The sequence below is a fragment of the Sceloporus occidentalis genome, unplaced genomic scaffold (assembly GCF_023333645.1).
Source record: "Sceloporus occidentalis isolate IW3139 unplaced genomic scaffold, rSceOcc1.0.p SCAF_39, whole genome shotgun sequence".
Classification (NCBI taxonomy): Eukaryota; Metazoa; Chordata; class Lepidosauria; order Squamata; family Phrynosomatidae; genus Sceloporus; species Sceloporus occidentalis.
In genome coordinates, this window is record NW_028317019.1 from 3324896 (window position 1) to 3342454 (window position 17559).

General features: G+C 45.6%; 2 protein-coding genes across 2 annotated transcripts in view; one reads left to right on the forward strand and one right to left on the reverse strand.

The window, feature by feature from the left end:
• Positions 1 to 3438, reverse strand: part of LOC149290421 (uncharacterized) — a 60876-nt gene extending 57438 nt beyond the window's left edge. The window contains exon 1 of the mRNA XM_089489203.1: positions 3401 to 3438. The gene's annotated coding sequence lies outside the window, so the exon portion shown is untranslated. The remainder of the gene's footprint in view (positions 1 to 3400) is intronic.
• The window catches only part of LOC149290422 (uncharacterized), a 106519-nt gene that overhangs the window by 49187 nt on the left and 39773 nt on the right, over positions 1 to 17559 (forward strand). The window lies entirely within an intron of this gene.

A 17559-nucleotide genomic window follows, 5' to 3' on the forward strand; every position in this document is an offset into this window, starting at 1 on the left:
AGTGCCAATGGCCATGGAGGGCAGAAGGTGACAATGCCTAGGAAACTCCTCTGAGTCCCAGCCCTAGGAATGAGTGGCAGGAGTGAGTCCACGGGGCTGAGGGGGTCTCCTTTCCCAAAGGGGCAGGCAAGGACCGGTGGGATCCTCCCCAGCTAGAGCCCAAATGAGGGTCTCTTTCCCACCTCTCTCTCCCAGCCCCCAAAGCCCAGCCTCCCCACTTGTCCTGAGTCCCTGCCTCCCTTCCTCAGACCCCCACAGACCCCTTCCTTCCTTCCTTCCTTCCTTCCTTCCTTCCTTCCTTCCTTCCTTCCTTCGCCCCAAAATGGAGGGCCAGAGGCACAAAGGGACACACTTCCTTCCTTTTGGCCCAAGAAGCCTGGCCTCCTTCTGACTCTGGAGCCTCAGGAGAGAAAGAGGAGCCTCGGTTCAACTGAGGCCTCAGAGAAGGTTCTGGAACATTATTCCCCACAATCACAAGCAGCACAAAATGGCTGCTGGGAAGACAAAATGGCCTCCTGAGTCTCAGCGCTTTGCAGTTGGCAGTTTGAGGCCTTCAGGGAACCCAAAATGGAGGATGAAAGGGCCTCAAAGTCGGAAGGGCCCCAAATAGGATTTCTGATCCTAAAGAAAAGATTTCCTGATGGCACCCGATGGCTGTGAGAACACAAAAAGTCCCCAAACAGGATTTGCAAACCTTCACAACACCTAAACATTTTCCTGATGCTATTGAAAGGAGGAACCTCATCCCCTCCTTAATTACAATCAATAGTGAAAGATATTAATATTGATATTAAGAGTGCCCATCGTCCACAACCCAGTTCAGGTCTTGACCGCTCAGAGAGGCCAATCCAGCTGCAGGTGGCCCTCCGTCCGTCCTCCTTTCCTTCTGCATTCCTCCTCTTTCCCCAGCATCAGCCCCTTTCCCAAGAAGGCTGCATCCGCACTATAGAAATAAGTCACTTTGACACTGCTTTAACCACTCAGTGCTATGGAATCCTGGGATTTTACCTTTGGACACTTAGCCTTCTCTGCCAGAGAGCTCTCATGCCACAACAAACTACAAATCCCAGGATTCCATAGGATGGAAGCAGGAGAGTTAAAGCGGTTTCAAAGCGGATTATTTCTGTAGTGCAAATACAGCGGGAGTCGGTTGTAAAAGGATAGAAGCAGCCCATTCTTGTTTTTACTCTGCTAATAATGGTTTTCCTTTCAAAAAAGATGAGCAGTTTGCCTTTCAGTCTGATCTTTATTCTTATTCTTCTTGTTTGTTTGTTTCATTCTTGGTAATATGAGTTATTCTGATCTGTCTCCTTCCTTCTTGTCTAAAAATCTATTAATAAGGAAACTGGGGAGACTTTTTAAACCTCCCAAAGGAGCTCCTTTTCACCTTTTTGGGGGACTAGCCTCCTCTTAGAAGCCAAAGCCCAGTGTTTGTGAAGAATAATAATAAGGCTTATATTAAAACTCTCCTCCCCATTTCTGATCCCTTTTAAAACCCATGATCCCCAGAAGGAGCAGAGCTGTGTAATAAGAAAACCCTCTCAGAAAAGAGACACAAAAGACACACAAAGAGACACACTTCCTTCCTTTAGGCCCAAGGAGCCTGGCCTCCTTCTTGCTCTGGAGCCTCAGGTGAAAAAGAGAGGCCTCTGTTCAACTGAGGCTCAGAGAAGGTTCCGGAACATTATTACCCACAATCACAAGCAGCACAAAATGGCCACCAGAACACAAAATGGCCACTGGAACACAAAATGGCCACCCATCAGAACACAAAATGGCTGCCAGAACACAAAATGGCCACTGGAACACAAAATGGCTGCCAGAACACAAAATTGGCAGCTGAAACACAAAATGGCTTCCTCTGCCTGAGTGCTCAGCAGTTGACATTTGAGGCCTTCAGGGGAGAGAGAGAGACAGAGGGGAAGAGTGGAGGGAGGTCCTGGAGGGAGGGGGCCTTGTGAGATATAGGGCCTTCCTGAGATATTTGGTGTTTGCTTCCTAACAAAGGGGTTTCTGGCCTCATAAAGGATTTGGGGCAAACTGGATCTGAAAGGCAGTAGTAGCCTTGTCTCTTGCCAATGGGATTTAAAGTGTATTTCCTGGACTGGATCTCCCAGTATCCACAGGGCCAGAAAGAAGAGGGGTCCAGCCCTGCAGTAAGGCCCCTTCAATCCCTCTGAAACAAGGACTACAACTCCCACATCTATCTATCTTTCTTTCTTTCTTTCTTTCTTTCTTTCTTTCTTTCTCCTTAGCTGCCTTGTGTTAGTGGTGTTACTTCTCTTGTTGTTTTTGTGTGCCTCCAAGTTGTTTCTGACTTATGGCGACCCTAAGGGAAGCCCTTTGCAGGCTTTTCTTGTCCTGAAGTTGTTTTTCAAGTGCCTCCTTCTGAGGCTGAGAGAGTGTGACTTGCCTAAGGTCACTCAGTGGGTTTCTGTGGCCAAGAGGGCATTCGAACCCTGGTCTCCAGGGTCATAGTCCAATGCTCCAGCCACTAAACCACGCTGGCTCTTTCTTGAGGCTTTGTTGTTTTTTGTGCAGTGGCTCCAAGTCATTGTTGACTTCTGGGGAGCCTCTCCTGGGGTTTTCTTCGCAAGAGTTGTTCAGAGGAGGTTTGTCATTGCCTTCCCTGAGGCTTGGAGAGTGTGACTTCTTGCCCAAGGGACCCAACTGGTTTCATGGTAGAGTGGGGCACTGACCTCCAGAGTTGTAACCCAACACTCAAACCACTGCACCACACTGCCTTCCATTCCCATGTACAATCTGAGAAACAATTGCAGACTTTCTTCTGTTCTTCATTTGTGTCTTCAAGTAGTTTTCAACTTATGGTGACCCTAAGGCAACCTTATCACGGGGTTTCCTTGGCAGGTTTCTTCAGAGAGGGATTGCCATTGCCATCCTCTGAGGCTGAGAGAGTGTGACTTGCCAAGGGTCACCTAAGTCCAGAAGACACTGCAGCAATTATCCAATCTGAGACCACTTTAACTGCCCTGGCTCAGTGCTAGGGAATTCTGGGAAATGTAGTTTTGTGAGACATTGAGCCTTCTCTGCCAGAGAGCTCTGGTGCCATAATAAACTCCAGTTCCCAGGATTCCCTAGCACTGGACCAGGGCAGTTAAAGCGCTCTCAAACTGGACTATTGCTGCAGTGTATTTTGGACCTTTCTTTGCCACAAATTGTCCATAGCCTGCAATGCATCTCCTAATTCTGTTGGTAGTCCCTCCTTCCCAACACTTTCTCATTTCCCCCTGAAACCAACATAAAGCTGGCAGATGGAAAGACGTTTTAAAGCAGCATTTAAATCTGCCATATTTTATTAAAAGACTAAATGTCCCAAATGCTATTATCAGTTTTGTAGCTATTATTACAGAAAGACGTAGAGTGCAAACTCCTCAAGTACCTTTATTTTCTGGAGTGAGATGGGCTTTTCCAACTGACTCACTGTGATGATCTCCGGTGGTCCAAGCAGCCAAACTGCGGCCCTGTAATAATAATAATAATAATAATAATAATAATAATAATAATAATAATTTTATACCCCTCTCTTCAGTCAAAAGGCTATCAGAGTGGCTTACAAAGTGCTCATTAGACATTTAGACATTATGGCTCTTAGCCCAGCAGACCCTTAACTTCCTGAAATCCCGCTGCCATCATCCAGTGAATTATAAAAGGACTTCCCTTAACCTACACTGGGACCAGTTAAGGAACCTTATTTCTCCTTCTTTACTGATCTTCCCAAGCATCAACCAATCCAAGACACGTGTAAAAGGAGCATTGAGTAGTAGATACTCTAAGGAGGTATGTATTATGAATAACAAAATGTATAACTGAAATATAAGTCATACAAGATATTAAGAGTCTTGCAGGTACAATATTTGTAAGTATATAATATTCAATTCACACAAGCTATTAAAATAATAAATAGACCTAAATGTCCAATTCTGAGACTAACTTCCAAGACCCGCTCTTTAACTCTCTCTCTCGATCTCCAACCGACACAATTCTCCCAACTGTCTCTTGGTCTCTCCGGCCTTATATCTCCTTCTCACGGAAGCTTCCAGAAGGACCTTTATCTTGCTCTCTGATTGGTCAAGAGAGCCTTCTGTAGCAGTGATGTCACTCTGCATTTGCATAAACCTCCCTTTCCTGCCTGAAGAAGACCTCCATTGACTGGAGCCCAGTCATTGCACTTGCCCAAGGCAAGCCTTGCACCTATTTCCCAATGTTGCTCTGCCTTCCAGTTGTTTCCAGGTCTTATGGTGACCTTATGGGAATCTCTGAAGGGGTTTTCTTGGCAGGTTTCTTCAGAGTGGGTTTCCCATGGCCATCCTCTGAGGCTGAGAGAGTGAGACTTGCCCAATGCTTCAGTTCTTTTGGAAGCCTTTTTGCTTTATCTTCTAGAAGGCAGCTGAGGAGTTGCTTCTTGCATTGAAGAATGAGAGGAACCTTCTTGCATCCAAAAGGCTAACATTCTCTGAAGTTATGTCTGATAATATGTATATATAGGATTGCATTACATGCTCATTTATTAAAAGGTTTATAGTGCACCCCATATCATAGGATCTCATAGATATGTCCCTTAATAGCAGTTAACCAAATTAAATAGTATATAAAACAAAAACATGAAACAAGCTAGACAAGAGGCCTCCAGGCTGCGCCTGGCCCTTTCGTGTTGGCGGCAGCAATGAAGCTGTGGCTGCAAGGAGGCCAAGCCTCAGACTCCTCTCTGCTGCCGCCTCTGCCTCTGAGTGAGGGCTGGGTGACCGGGCTGGGGGCTTCTTGGTCTCCAACACACGAACCTGGCCCTTTTGTGCCAGCGGTGGCGGCGAGGAGGCTGAGGAGGCCTCTTATGTTGCTGCTCCACCACCTTGGCCTCCTCATTGCCAAGGCCAGGGGAAAGGCCAGGTGTTGCTGCTGGAGGCCAAGAGGCCTTTCCCCCGGAAGTGTGCTGGCAGTGGAGAGGAGGCCGAGGAGCAGTGACAGAGGCCTCCTCGGCCTCCTCTCCACCGCTGCCACGGCGCAAGGGCCGTGTGGGGCTATTGGAGGCCAAGAGGCCTCCGGGTGACCACCCGGCCCTTCCGCGGTGGCGGCAGCGGGGGCATGCAGGCTGAGGTGGAGAGGAGGCCTCAGGCGCTGCTCCTCCGCCTCCTCTTCGCTGCCACTGCCACAATTACTGCTACCTCCACTGGCCTCCAACACTCCCACGTGGTCTTTCCCCCGACCGTGGCAGCGAGGAGGGAAAAAGTTGGGGAGGGGAGGAGAGGAGAGGGACTTTTGTCCCCAATGTCGGTGAGCATGGACTTGAGCATACGCGGATTTTGGAATACGTGGGGGGGTCCAGAAGGGATCCCCCGTGTATACCAGGGGCCCACTGTATTCGCAAGCAAAGGAGGGCCAAGAGAGCCCTGGAGAGCCTTGCCTTGGAGTGGCTCTGGATCTCTGGTGCCGCAAAAAACTACCAATCCCAGGATTCCACAGGAAGGAGCCAGGAGAGTTAAAGCAGTTTCGAACTGGAATATCTCTGCAGTGCAGATACAGCCTGAGCTGGATGTAAAAGGGCAGAAGCACCCAAGTCTGGTTTTTTCCCTCTTAATAATGGTTTTACTTTAAAAAAATAAGCACTTTGTTTTTCTGTCTAATCCTTATTTTTGTTGTTGTTTGTTTGATTCATTCTTGGTAATATGAGATGTTCTGGTTTGTCAACTTCCTCCATGCGTAAAAATCTCTTAATTAAAAAACTGGGGAGACTTTTAAAACCTCCCAAAGGAGCTCCTTTTGGCCTTTTTGGGGGGACTAGCCTCCTCTTAGAAGCCAAAGCCCAAGGTTTGTGAAGAAGAAGAATAAGGCTTGTATTAAAACTATCTTCCTATTTCTGATCCCTTTTAAAACCCATGTTCCCCAGAAGGAGCAGAGCTCTGTAATAAGAAAACCCTCTCAGAAAAGAGACACACTTTCTTCCTTTTGGCCCAAGGAGCCTGGCCTCCTTCTCGCTCTGGAGCCTCAGGAGAGAAAGAGGAGCCTATGTTCAACTGAGGCTCAGAGAAGGTTCCGGAACATTATTCCCCACAGTCACAAGAAGCACAAGATGGCTGCCAGAACACAAAATGGCCAGGGACTGGGATTCCAGCCAATCAGGGCCAGGGATGGTGGGAGGGACTGGGACTCCAGCCAATGGCAGCCCTCAGAGTGTCCTCAGGAGGCAATCATATGTAAAATACACATCATAAAAACATCACAAAGTATAAACATTTCAATTACAGTAATCGCAGGGCAGTTATGCTGTTATGACCGGAAGTAAACATATATACAATTATAATTACATATACCGTATTTTCCGGTGTATAAGACGATCCCCAACTTTTCCAGTTAAAATATAGAGTTTGGGATATACTCGCCGTATAAGACTGAGAGGGACATAAATATGGCTGAACTTATGCTTTCTGCTTCTGTACATGGCTTTGCAAAAGAATCAGTGGTTACAGTAGACTCATAGACTGAGCTACAGAGTAAAGTGTACATGGGCTATGATGGCCCCTTACCTTTTGCTCCTGTGTGTGTCCACCGTACACACTCACATCACACGCACGCACTCACCCTCCCTTCGCCAGAGCTTTGAGAATACAATGCTCTCCCTTTGCTGTGGCCTTGAAGGGAACAGGATCATCCTAGCAAGTATCTCTTTGCATTCCAAACTCATAGCAAATGTAATAGCAAATGTAATAGCAAATGTAGAGCCAATAAGAAAATGCGTGACCATTGCATGGACAGTGAACGCAACCAATTATTTGTTGTTTAGACAATAGCCAATTAACTGCCTTTTGTATAATCATGTGTGTACTAAATAGCCAATTAGGCTAATGCTAGGTAAACAATGAACTGTGTTTTACTATAAAAACTTTTGGAAATGGCTATTGGGTGCGGCAGCAATTTTATCACCATCTGCTGGTGTGCTGTTGCCTTGGCCAAATAAAGTGCGTATTGCCTATGGACATTTCGGGTTCTCGTGTCTCACTCAAGGACACTCCTTTCAAATGACCATATTGGGAATGTTTCCCTAACAGAACTATGACTCTGGAGTTCAGATTTGGAATCCCAGCTCTGCCATGGAAGCCCATTGGGGGACTTTGAGCAAGTCACACTCTCTCAGCCTCAGGGAAAGGCAATGGGAAAACTATTCAGAAGAGATTTGCCAAGGAATCCCTGTGATAGGTCTGCCTTAGGGTCACCATAAATTCAAAACGACTTGGAGACACGCAATAATAACAACAACAAAAGCAATGTCTATTATATAAAATGGCTAAAACAAGAGTTGCTCTTGGAATTTACATTGTGTTTCTATGTTTTCAAGCTTTGGATGGTTCAATCCATGGGTAAAGAAATCTGTACATAGAGAGGTCCATCATCGTCCTCATCATCATCATCATGAAAAAATAGAGGGTCTTCTTTATCAGATTTTTATCAGGAGGGCGACTAAAATGGTCAAGGGTCTGGAAACCATGCCCTATGAATAACACCTTAGGGAGCTGGGGATGTTTAGCCTGGGGAAGAGAAAGTTAAGAGGTGACATGATAGCCCTGTTTAAATACTTGAAAGGATGTCATATTGAGGAGGGAGCAAGCTTGTTTTCTGCTGCTCCAGAGACTAGGACCCAGAGCAATGGATACAAGCTACAGGAAAAGAGATTCCAACTCAACATTAGGAGGAATGGCCTGACAGTAAGGGCTGTTCGACAGTGGAACCAACTCCCTCAGAGATTTCGGTGAGTCTTCCTCCTGGGAGGTCTTTAAGCAGAGGCTGGATGGCCATCTGTCAGGGATTCTTTGATTGAAAGTTCCTGCATGGCAGAATGGGGTTGGACTGGATGGCCCTTGCGGTCTCTTCCAATTCTGCGATTCTATGATCAAAAGTGTTAAAAATCAAACAGGAGAAAGGCACCACTGTTTTGTGCATTTTGGATGTTATTGTTTACAGTGTGGCCAAAACACGTTCTCCTGGATATACTTTCTAGATTTCAGGACACTATATTTTTTTTAACTTTGGTGCTAAAAGAAAAAAAAACACATAGGACCAACAACAATAACACAGATTATTGAAGAGACTTGACAAATACAAATATTTACAAGCAACAGAACTTGTGAAACATACTAAGGCGGGGTACAGGCCGCCAGAAAGAGGCGCGTCCCCGGCGCCACTCTTTCCTCTGCAGAAGCGCCGCAACAACCAAATTGAGCAGCTCTGTTGCAGAGCAAAAAAGGAGCGCACGAATCGGGTCCTTTTTGCGGCGCACTTCTGCCACCCCAAAGAGCTCGCGATGGCACGGGTACGTTGCAGTTGCACCGCCCCGTTTGGAGGTGGCACATCTGCAACATCACCGTTATGCGCCACATCTGGTGGGTGCGCTGCAGCTGCGGCACCCTCATCACTTGCGAGGGTTGCCATCTGTGTGGGCACTCCGCCTACCAGGCAACCCTCACACGTGACAAAGGTGCCTCAAAGGCTTCTAAAGGCTTCTAAAAACAGATCAAAGCGGCTAACAGTAAAAGCACTGGTAAAACACAATAACAACTTGTCATTGTTGTGTCCCAAACCCTCCCAATTCCTCCCATCCACAATAAAATACAATTAAATTCTTAAACAATTATTAAAACAATTATTAAAAATAGGGCAGAAGGAGTTAGAGCAGTTGCTGAACAATTCAATTAATAAGAGATTGCTGGAATGCTAATCTGGAAAGAGATATGTCTTGATGAGCTTTTTAAAGCCTTAAAGACTGGTGATATATTGGATCTCTTCTGGAGGCTGTTCCATATCTTGGGAGAAGGTCCTTTGTGTAACTGCAGAGAACCTTGTTATTGCTGGCTGCAGTAAGTTTTTACTAGAGGACCTCAAAGTGTGGGGCAGATTGTATGAGAGAAGGCGATCCCATAAGTAAGCTGGACCCAAGGCATGGAGGGCTTTAAAGGTTATAACCAAGACCTTGTACTGTCCCAGGAAATTAATGAGCAGCCATTATAGGTCTGATATGGACACCTCTAGATATTCCAGTGACCACTCTGGCTGTCATATTTTGGATTTGTTGAAGTTTCCGTACTAAGTGCAAGGATAGCCCTATGTAGAGCTCATTGCGGAAGTCAAGGCATGAGGTTATCAGTGCATGCATCATAGTTTTCATGTCCTCAGGTTCCAGGAAGAGACGCAGTTGGCGTATCAACCAAAGCTGATAACAGGCACTCCTTGCTGTCACATCTATCTGAGCTGACATCTGGAGCGACAGATTCAGGAGCACCCCCAAACACAGTCCTTTAGGGGAAGTGCAACCGCTTCCAGGACCAGTTGGCAAACCTCCATACCTGGATTAGGACCTCCAACAATCAGCACCTCCGTTTAATCTGGATTCAGTTTCAGTCTGTTTTTCCTCATCCAGCCCATTACTGCCCCAAGACATTCATTCAGAGGGGAGATGCCTTCCTTAGTTGACGCTGAGATATATCTTGGTGTCATGAGGATACTGATAGCATCCCGCCCCATGCCTCTGGATGATCTCTCGCAGCAATTTCATGTAGATGTTAAACAGCATTAAAAGAAAGCATCCTTAAAGTTGTGCATAGATGGTACCTGACACCATGACAACTTGCAGGCCTTACTAAGAGCCCCATCTCATGCTTTCAGAGACGATGTAATAATAGAGGTACCTTCTTGTACATTTGGTATGACTGTCCAAGTGTATTTACATTTTGGCATTCAGTTGTTAACTTAGTTTCAGAAATCAGTGATCAAAAGATTGTCCCTTCTCCTGAACTTTTATTGCTTTCAGTGTTTCTTCATGAACACAAGACATTACACAATAAAGATATTGTTGCATTTTTGTTGGCATTGGCCAGGATGGAAATAGCCAGGGCTTGGAAAACTGGAAAGGTCAATAGGACTGATTTGCGGTCAGGATTTTGGGATTTTTGGTTTATGGAAAAGCTCACTGATCAATCTAGAAGGTTGTGGAGGGGAATCTTCCTCTGCCTTTTGAAGAACGATGGTCCCACTTATATCTGATCTCAACCACATTGGAGCAGAAGTGGGCCTTCCTTTGTAATAGGATTCCCTTTCGAGGACTGAACTGGTGCAAAGAAGGTATCTCTGTCTTCTGAGTCCATCCCTGTTTTTATGTAATGTTGCCCTTTTACATCCCATGTGACCTTGAATTTTTGAAGTTGGTTTTTAAGGTTTAAGAAAAAACAGCATTAGTGACAGGACGCCGCCGCGAGGAACGCCAGATTTAAGCTCCCTTTTAGAGGAGCAACTGTCCCCAAGCATCTCCATCTGGAATCTGCTTGAGAGATAGGACCAGAACCACCGCAACGCATTGCCCCTGATCCCCAATTGCCTCAGGCTTTCCATAGGGATGCCATGGTCGATGGTATTGAAGGCCTCTGAGAGATCCAAAAGCATCAACAAGGTCACACTTCACATGTCGATGCTATGGCAAAGATCATCTACTAAGGCGACCATAGCAGTCTCACCTCCGTATCCTGTCCTGAGGCCAGTTTGAAATGGGTCCAGATAATCTGTTTCATCCAAGACGTCTTGGAGATGAAGAGCAACTGCCCTCTCAATTACCTTGTTTAGAAATGGAAGATGGGAGACCGGTCTGTAATTGTTCATCTCCAAGGGATCTAAGGAGGGCTTTTCCATAAAGGGCCGTAACACCATTTCTTTTAAGCAAGATGGAAAATAGCCCTCCCTAAGAGATGCATCTATGATATATCTCAGGTGAGTCCCAAGTGCATCTCCTCCTTGGATGACCAGCCATGAAGGGCAAGGGTCCAGAGGGCAAGTTGTCTTCTTCTCATTTCCTTAGTACTCACAGATTCAAACTGATCCAGTATGATCTCTTTCACAGAGTCACTGGACACCTGACCTATGGCCTCTGTAATAATGCTGGCATCCAAGTCAGGTCTTATCATTTAAAGCAAGGGTCCTCAAACTCCGGCCCTCCAGCTGTTTTGGACTTCAGCTCCCAGAATCTCAGATCATTGGCTAAGCTGTCAGGGAGGGCATTATAAGGTAGGAAGGAAATTTGCATGTGGATGGTGATTGGCTGAGGGACAAAGAAGAAGGAGGAGCCTTTGTGGGGCTCTGGAAGTCTGTTCGGATTGACTGTAGACTACTGAGGTAGGAAGGAAATTTGCATATGGATGGTGATTGGCTGAGGCTTCTGGGAGATGAAGTACAAAACACCTGGATGGCTGGAGTTTGAGGATCCCCGATTTAAAGCATGACAGTGAGCTGTGATAGCTCTTACAATGGGTCCTGGGGGGTGAGTACATCAGTCTGGTCCAAGATACTCCCACCTCGCTCCAATAGTCCCATTATGCTTCTCTTCTCTTGGCCCTTTCACTCCTTTCCTTCCTTCCCTTCCTTCCTTCCTTCCCTCCCTTCCTTCCTTCCTTCCCTCCCTTCCTTCCTTCTCTTCCTTTCACTTCCAGCCAGCCAGGCAGAGAGCTGAGCCAAGCCAGAAGCAACCCTTCTCTCCCCCAATTCCTCCAGGGGCCAAGGAAGGCAGCAGAGGCAAGGCAGCAGTGAGAGAGGCATGGTCAGGACTGTAGATCCCCCCAAGGCCAGAGGATGCCAGCCAGGAGACAGTCTTCTCCCTTAACATCCCTGGCTCCCAGTGGCAGGGACGCATTGGTGAATGGTGGGTGAGGCTGTGGGTGCCACTTTAAAGGGTCCCTTCAGTCTGCCCTGGGAACAACCCTCACCCGTCTGAGGACAGACGATGCCAACTGGCTGGTACCTTTTTCCTTGTGTACTTTCATTTCATATCTACTTGGACAGATCTGTGGTGGGACACTTGGAGGGAGATGAGCATGGGCAAGGAGAAAATCATTCAGATGGCGAATTGGGGGGGAGAGATATTGACTGTGGAGCGGCTATACAAGATGTGCATGGTGCGCTAACGGGGTGAAATGTCGTTACAGCAGAAGAAGAGATTGATGTTTGATATCTATCTTCCCTTCTATTCACCCTGCTATCCCAAAAGAGAAGGAAAGCATACCAAACCAACCACAGAACCTTTCCCTGCTCTTGTGTAATGCCAGGTCAGTCAAACATAAAACGTAGATAGTCCATGATCTCCTTCTGGACAAAGAGGCTGACCTGGCTTGTTTCACGGAGACCTGGCTGGGTGATGGGTTCTCCGTCAGTGAGCAGGTAAGGGGACGTCGCTTTGGTCCATGAAGACAATCTTGCTTTGGTCAGGATACCTATCCGTAAGATGGACCACATCAAATGTATTTGCCTCAGCTTAAAGACTAGGGAAAGTCTGGGGATTCTGTTGGTTTAATGTCCACCCTGTTGCTTAACAGACTCCCTAGCGGAGCTGACACAACTGGTCTTTGTGCTGCTGCTGGAGTAGCCTAGGCTTTTAGTCCTGGGCGACCTCACCATCCCTCTCAAGGCCAGTTTAACGAACGTATCTGGTGCAGATCGGGAGTCCATGGTCAGCTTGACAAACATGGGCCTTTCCCAGATAGTCTCTGAGCCCACACACTGTGCAGGTCATACTCTCGATGTTGTCTTCTGAAGGGAACAGGCACATCCGTGAGTGGAGGTAGTCAGTATCTCCATATTGTCATGGACCATGGATCATTTCCTGGTCAAGATTGGGCTGAAGGCCACTATTCTCCCCGTCAGGGGTGGAGGACCTATTAAAATGGTCTGCCCTCGAAGGTTGATGAAACCCACTAGGTTCCCAGAGGCCTTAGAGGGTTTGATGGCTGGTATTGCCTGCGATTCTGTTGAAGCTCTGATCAATACTTGGAACAATGGTCTTACCAGAGCTATAGACACTATTGCTCCCAAGTGCCCTTTTTCAACCCGCTTCAAATCGCAATTTGTGGTATACTAAAGATCTCAAATTAATGAAGGGGTTGGACAACGGCTAGAGTGCCGCTGGCAGAAATATGGACTGATACCTGATAAGGGTTTTTTCTTAAATCCTATGGAGTAGCAATAGATGCAGCTAAGAAGTCCTTCTACTCTGCATCTATTGCATCTGCAAAGTCTCATCCAGCAGAGCTATTCAGGGTGGTAAGGGACTTGACTCAAATGCCCCCACCCTGAACTCTTTATTGGAACCTACAAAAGTCTGCTCTGATGCTTTTAATAACAACTTCGCAGACAAAATCTCTCAGATAAGAATCAATTTGGACTCTGGCTTTACAACAGAGGCGATAGGAGAGGTATCCAGAGCCTCCGCCTATACTGTTCTTCTGGATGCGCCGGGGGTTCAGGAGCCTCCCCTTCCTTCCCTCATTTCTTCCTTTGAGGAAACCACAATGGAGCCCAAGGTGCAGAGCTGGAAAGTCAGGAAAGGAAGGATCTAGTTTGGAAATATAGCTGTCCCTGTGTATCCTGTATATTTGTGTGTGTGTGTGTGTTTGACTCTGCTGTTCCTATGGCTGGGAATGGAGCTGAGGACGGAGGACTGAAGAAAGGGTCAGTTTTGGGCAAATTCAGAACTTCTGTGCAACAAAGAGTCCAATGTGTTGAAATAGCAAAGAACTTTATGGTGAACACATAGAAATTCCGTGTTTAAGCCAGAACTGCCCACTCCAATCCAAACAATACATTAAAACCCCAAAACCTAAAACATCACCCACTTCCAAACCTAGCCCCCACCTCCAATTCCCACAGTCTATGCTCTGCAGGTATCAAGGACCCTTTGCCATTCCCACAAACTAACCCTTTCTGTTAATACTGGCCTCCAACCTTCTTAGGCCAAAATCCCACAAATTGCAAAAGCTATCATTCCCATAACTAATAAAGCCAGCTGTAACAAATCCCAACCCCCCATCTACTTAACCTAAACCATGACCCACAATCCCCAGCCAAATATACAACCCAAAGTAATTTTCTATACGATTAGCAATGAAAACCTAATCTTAACAAAGTATAACTTTAAAACATAAACAGACATATGGACAGACAAACCTTACAAACAATATCACAAGGGCCTGTTTTGGACTGTTGGATTGAAAATATATTTTTTGTATTCGTTATTGACAAATGTTAGTTCACTACTGAGATTTTTGTGGCTTCTCTCCTGTGTGGACTCTCTGATGTCTCACTAGGTCTGACTTCTGAGAAAAACATTTCCCACAATGCTGGAATTTGTATGGCTTCTCTCCTGTGTGGACTCTCTGATGTGTCACTAGGTCTGACTTCTGAGAAAAACATTTCCCACAAGGCTGGCATTTGTATGGCTTCTCTCCTGTGTGGACTCTCTGATGTGTCACTAGGTGTGACTTCTGAGAAAAACATTTCCCACAATGCTGGCATTTGTATGGCTTCTCTCCTGTGTGGACTCTCTGATGTGTCACTAGGTGTGACTTCCGAGAAAAACATTTCCCACAATGCTGGCATTTGTATGGCTTCTCTCCTGTGTGGACTCTCTGATGTGTCACTAGGTGTGACTTCCGAGAAAAACATTTCCCACAATGCTGGCATTTGTATGGCTTCTCTCCTGTGTGGACTCTCTGATGTGTCACTAGGTTTGATTTCAAAGAAAAACAGTTCCCACAATGCTGGCATTTGTATGGCTTCTCTCCTGTGTGGACTCTCTGATGTCTCACTAAGACTGACTTCAAATAAAAACATTTCCCACAATGCTGGCATTTGTATGGCTTCTCTCCTGTGTGGACTCTCTGATGTGTCACTAAGTGTGACTTCAAACAAAAACATTTCCCACAATGCTGGCATCTGTATGGCTTCTCTCCTGTGTGGACTCTCTGATGTATGACAAGGATTGACTTGTAAGCAAAATGTTTCCCACAATGCTGGCATTTATGTGACTTCTTTCCTCTGTGGACTCTCTCATGACTCAAGTGTTCTTCTGTAAAGAAAGACAAGCACAGATGAGACTGAAAATCACAGTTAAGAGAGGAGGGTATTACCCCATGGTTTAGCCCTCATTCATCCCTCCTTATTAGAGATAAAATTAAGAAAGTTTCTGTGAGTAACTGAAGCATGACCCTGCTGTTTATGGCCCTAAATCCGTGGAACGATTGTATATTTACTTATAAGAGTTAACAAAGAAGAGATTGGAGGGGGTCTACCTTAAGGGAATCACTAGAAGGAGATATTCAGACAAAGGACTGTTGAAAAAATATTCCATTAAACATGTGCAAAAATACTTTGATTGACAGGTGGCATCATATCCTGTGAGACTGCCATCGAGTCCTAAGTCACAGCCCAAGGCATGATGGAAGCTAAATGCAGAGGTCCCTTCATGCTGTTTGGCACCAGGAGATGACTCACAACCAATACAGTATGCAGCTCTCATGCGGATTGGTGTGGATAGGATAGGAGTTGTATGTACAAGGGATGTTGAAGATGATGGAATTCAGAGAGGAGAGCTTGCAAATATTTGTATTATTTTGCAACTCAAGATAGAGAACCTCTAAGGATTTAGATGAAATCAACTGTGTTTGTGACTTATTTTTAAGTGTGAAAAGTGGTCAGTGCATTGCCAATATCTATATATCTGGCTATTTACTTCCGTACTCTGCTATGTTATTGCTGAGCTGCATCTCAAAGTGTCACCCTCAGATTGTAGTGTACACTGGATTTTGAACACAATCGAAATTCAGAGCCAAGAAGGACTCGAGATGCTATGTGCTAATGATTTTTGTCTGAGATATTTGCACCAAGGACCCATTGCATTCAATTTGGTTTCAGACCATCTCCCCCCCCCCCCCCCGCCAGAAACATTCTAAAGTGATTTAAACCTTTTTCAACACTCGGTTACATGGATTTGTAACTGGTTGACTGGCTGAACCCAATGATGGCTCCTTTTCATCCTGGAGAGAAGTGACCAGTGGGGTCCCACAGGGTTCTGTCCTGGGCCCAGTGCTATTCAAAATTTTTATCAATGACCTGGATGACAGAATTGAGGGTATACTTATCAAATGACACCAAATTAGGAGGAGTAGCTAATACCTCTGAGGAATGGATCAAACTTCAGTATGACCTGAATAGACAAAGCTGGGCCAAAGCTAAAAAAATGAATTTCAACATAGGGAAATGTAAGATACTGTACTCAGGCCGGAAAAATAAATGCACAGATATAGGATGGGTGACTCCTGGCTGAATGAAACTACATGTGAAAGGGATCTAGGAGTCCAAGTAGACCACAAGTTGAACATGAGTCAACAGTGTGATGCGGCAGCTAAAAAGGTCAATGCAATTTTTGGCTGCATCAATTGAACTATAGTCTCTAGATCAAAGGAAGTAATAGTGCCACTCTATTCTGCTTTGGTCAGAGCCCACCTGGAATACTGTGTCCAGTTCTAGACACCACAATTCAAAAAGGACAGAACAATGGAAGCAAGGCACAGGAAAAGAGGTTCAGCCTAAACATTAGGAAGAACTTCCTAACAGTAAGAGCTATTCAACAGTGGAATATACTCCCTCAGAGCATATTAGCGTCTCATTCTGGTTATTACTATTATTCCTTCTTTGAAGGGTTAAGGTCTTTGAAGGACTTTAAACAAAGGCTGGGTTGCCATCTACTGGGTATTCTTTCAATGTGTTTCCTGCATGGCAACGGCTTGAACCAGACGGTCCTTGTGGTCTATTCCAACTCTATGATTCTATGATTCTAAAGTGGAATCATAGTACCATGATAATGTAGTATGAAAGGGACCTCAGTCTTCATAGGAAAGGCAATGAATTCAGCTTCCTTACCCACAGAGGCCACATTCTCGTAATTCTCCATCATCACATCCTTGTACATAAGTCTCTGCTTCTTCGTCAAAAGTTTCCATTCGTCCTCAGTGAAATATACAGCCACATCGGCAAAGGTTACCTGCAACAGAAAATAGCCCTCATCCAGAGAATGACTAAGCAAAAGGGGAGGAAAGCACATGGTGCATCCAAATATTATTTGATCACTTTAGAATTCAGTCCAGGAAATAAACTTTAAATTCTGTCAGCAAGAAAAAAGCTACTGCCTTTGACATCCAGTTTGTCTCAAATCTTTTCAATATAATATACAATATAATACACAATATAATTTAGGCCATGGCTGGGATATTGATGATGGATTAGGATACTGACTATCCCAACACATACAGTACATTTAACCACCAAAGAATTATGGTGCATTTAGACATTTCTTGCCACATTTCTGAGGCAAACGTCATTTTTAATAACGCTTCTGGGGAGCACTCTGGGCTTGAGGGCCACTGGGCCCACCCCATATTTAGATCCAGAGATGTTCTCCCGTATCCCCCAACATTTCACAGATGGGAAAAGACACATGTGGACAAGCAACACCAAAAAGTGGTCAAGATGGCCAAAGTTGTTTATGAGGAAGATCACACAAGCTAGGAAGTACACAACAGTTTGCTTTTACTTCAGCCTCCTGGGAAGGGCAATATCCTGCCTCTTTCTTTCCTCTCCTCTCCCCAGTTTTTAGTTGATGGGGTGCAAACTGAATGGCACTCAGAAACTGAAGTAAGCTGAGAAGGGGGAAAGTGGGAGGAGGAGAGAGCAACCGGGACA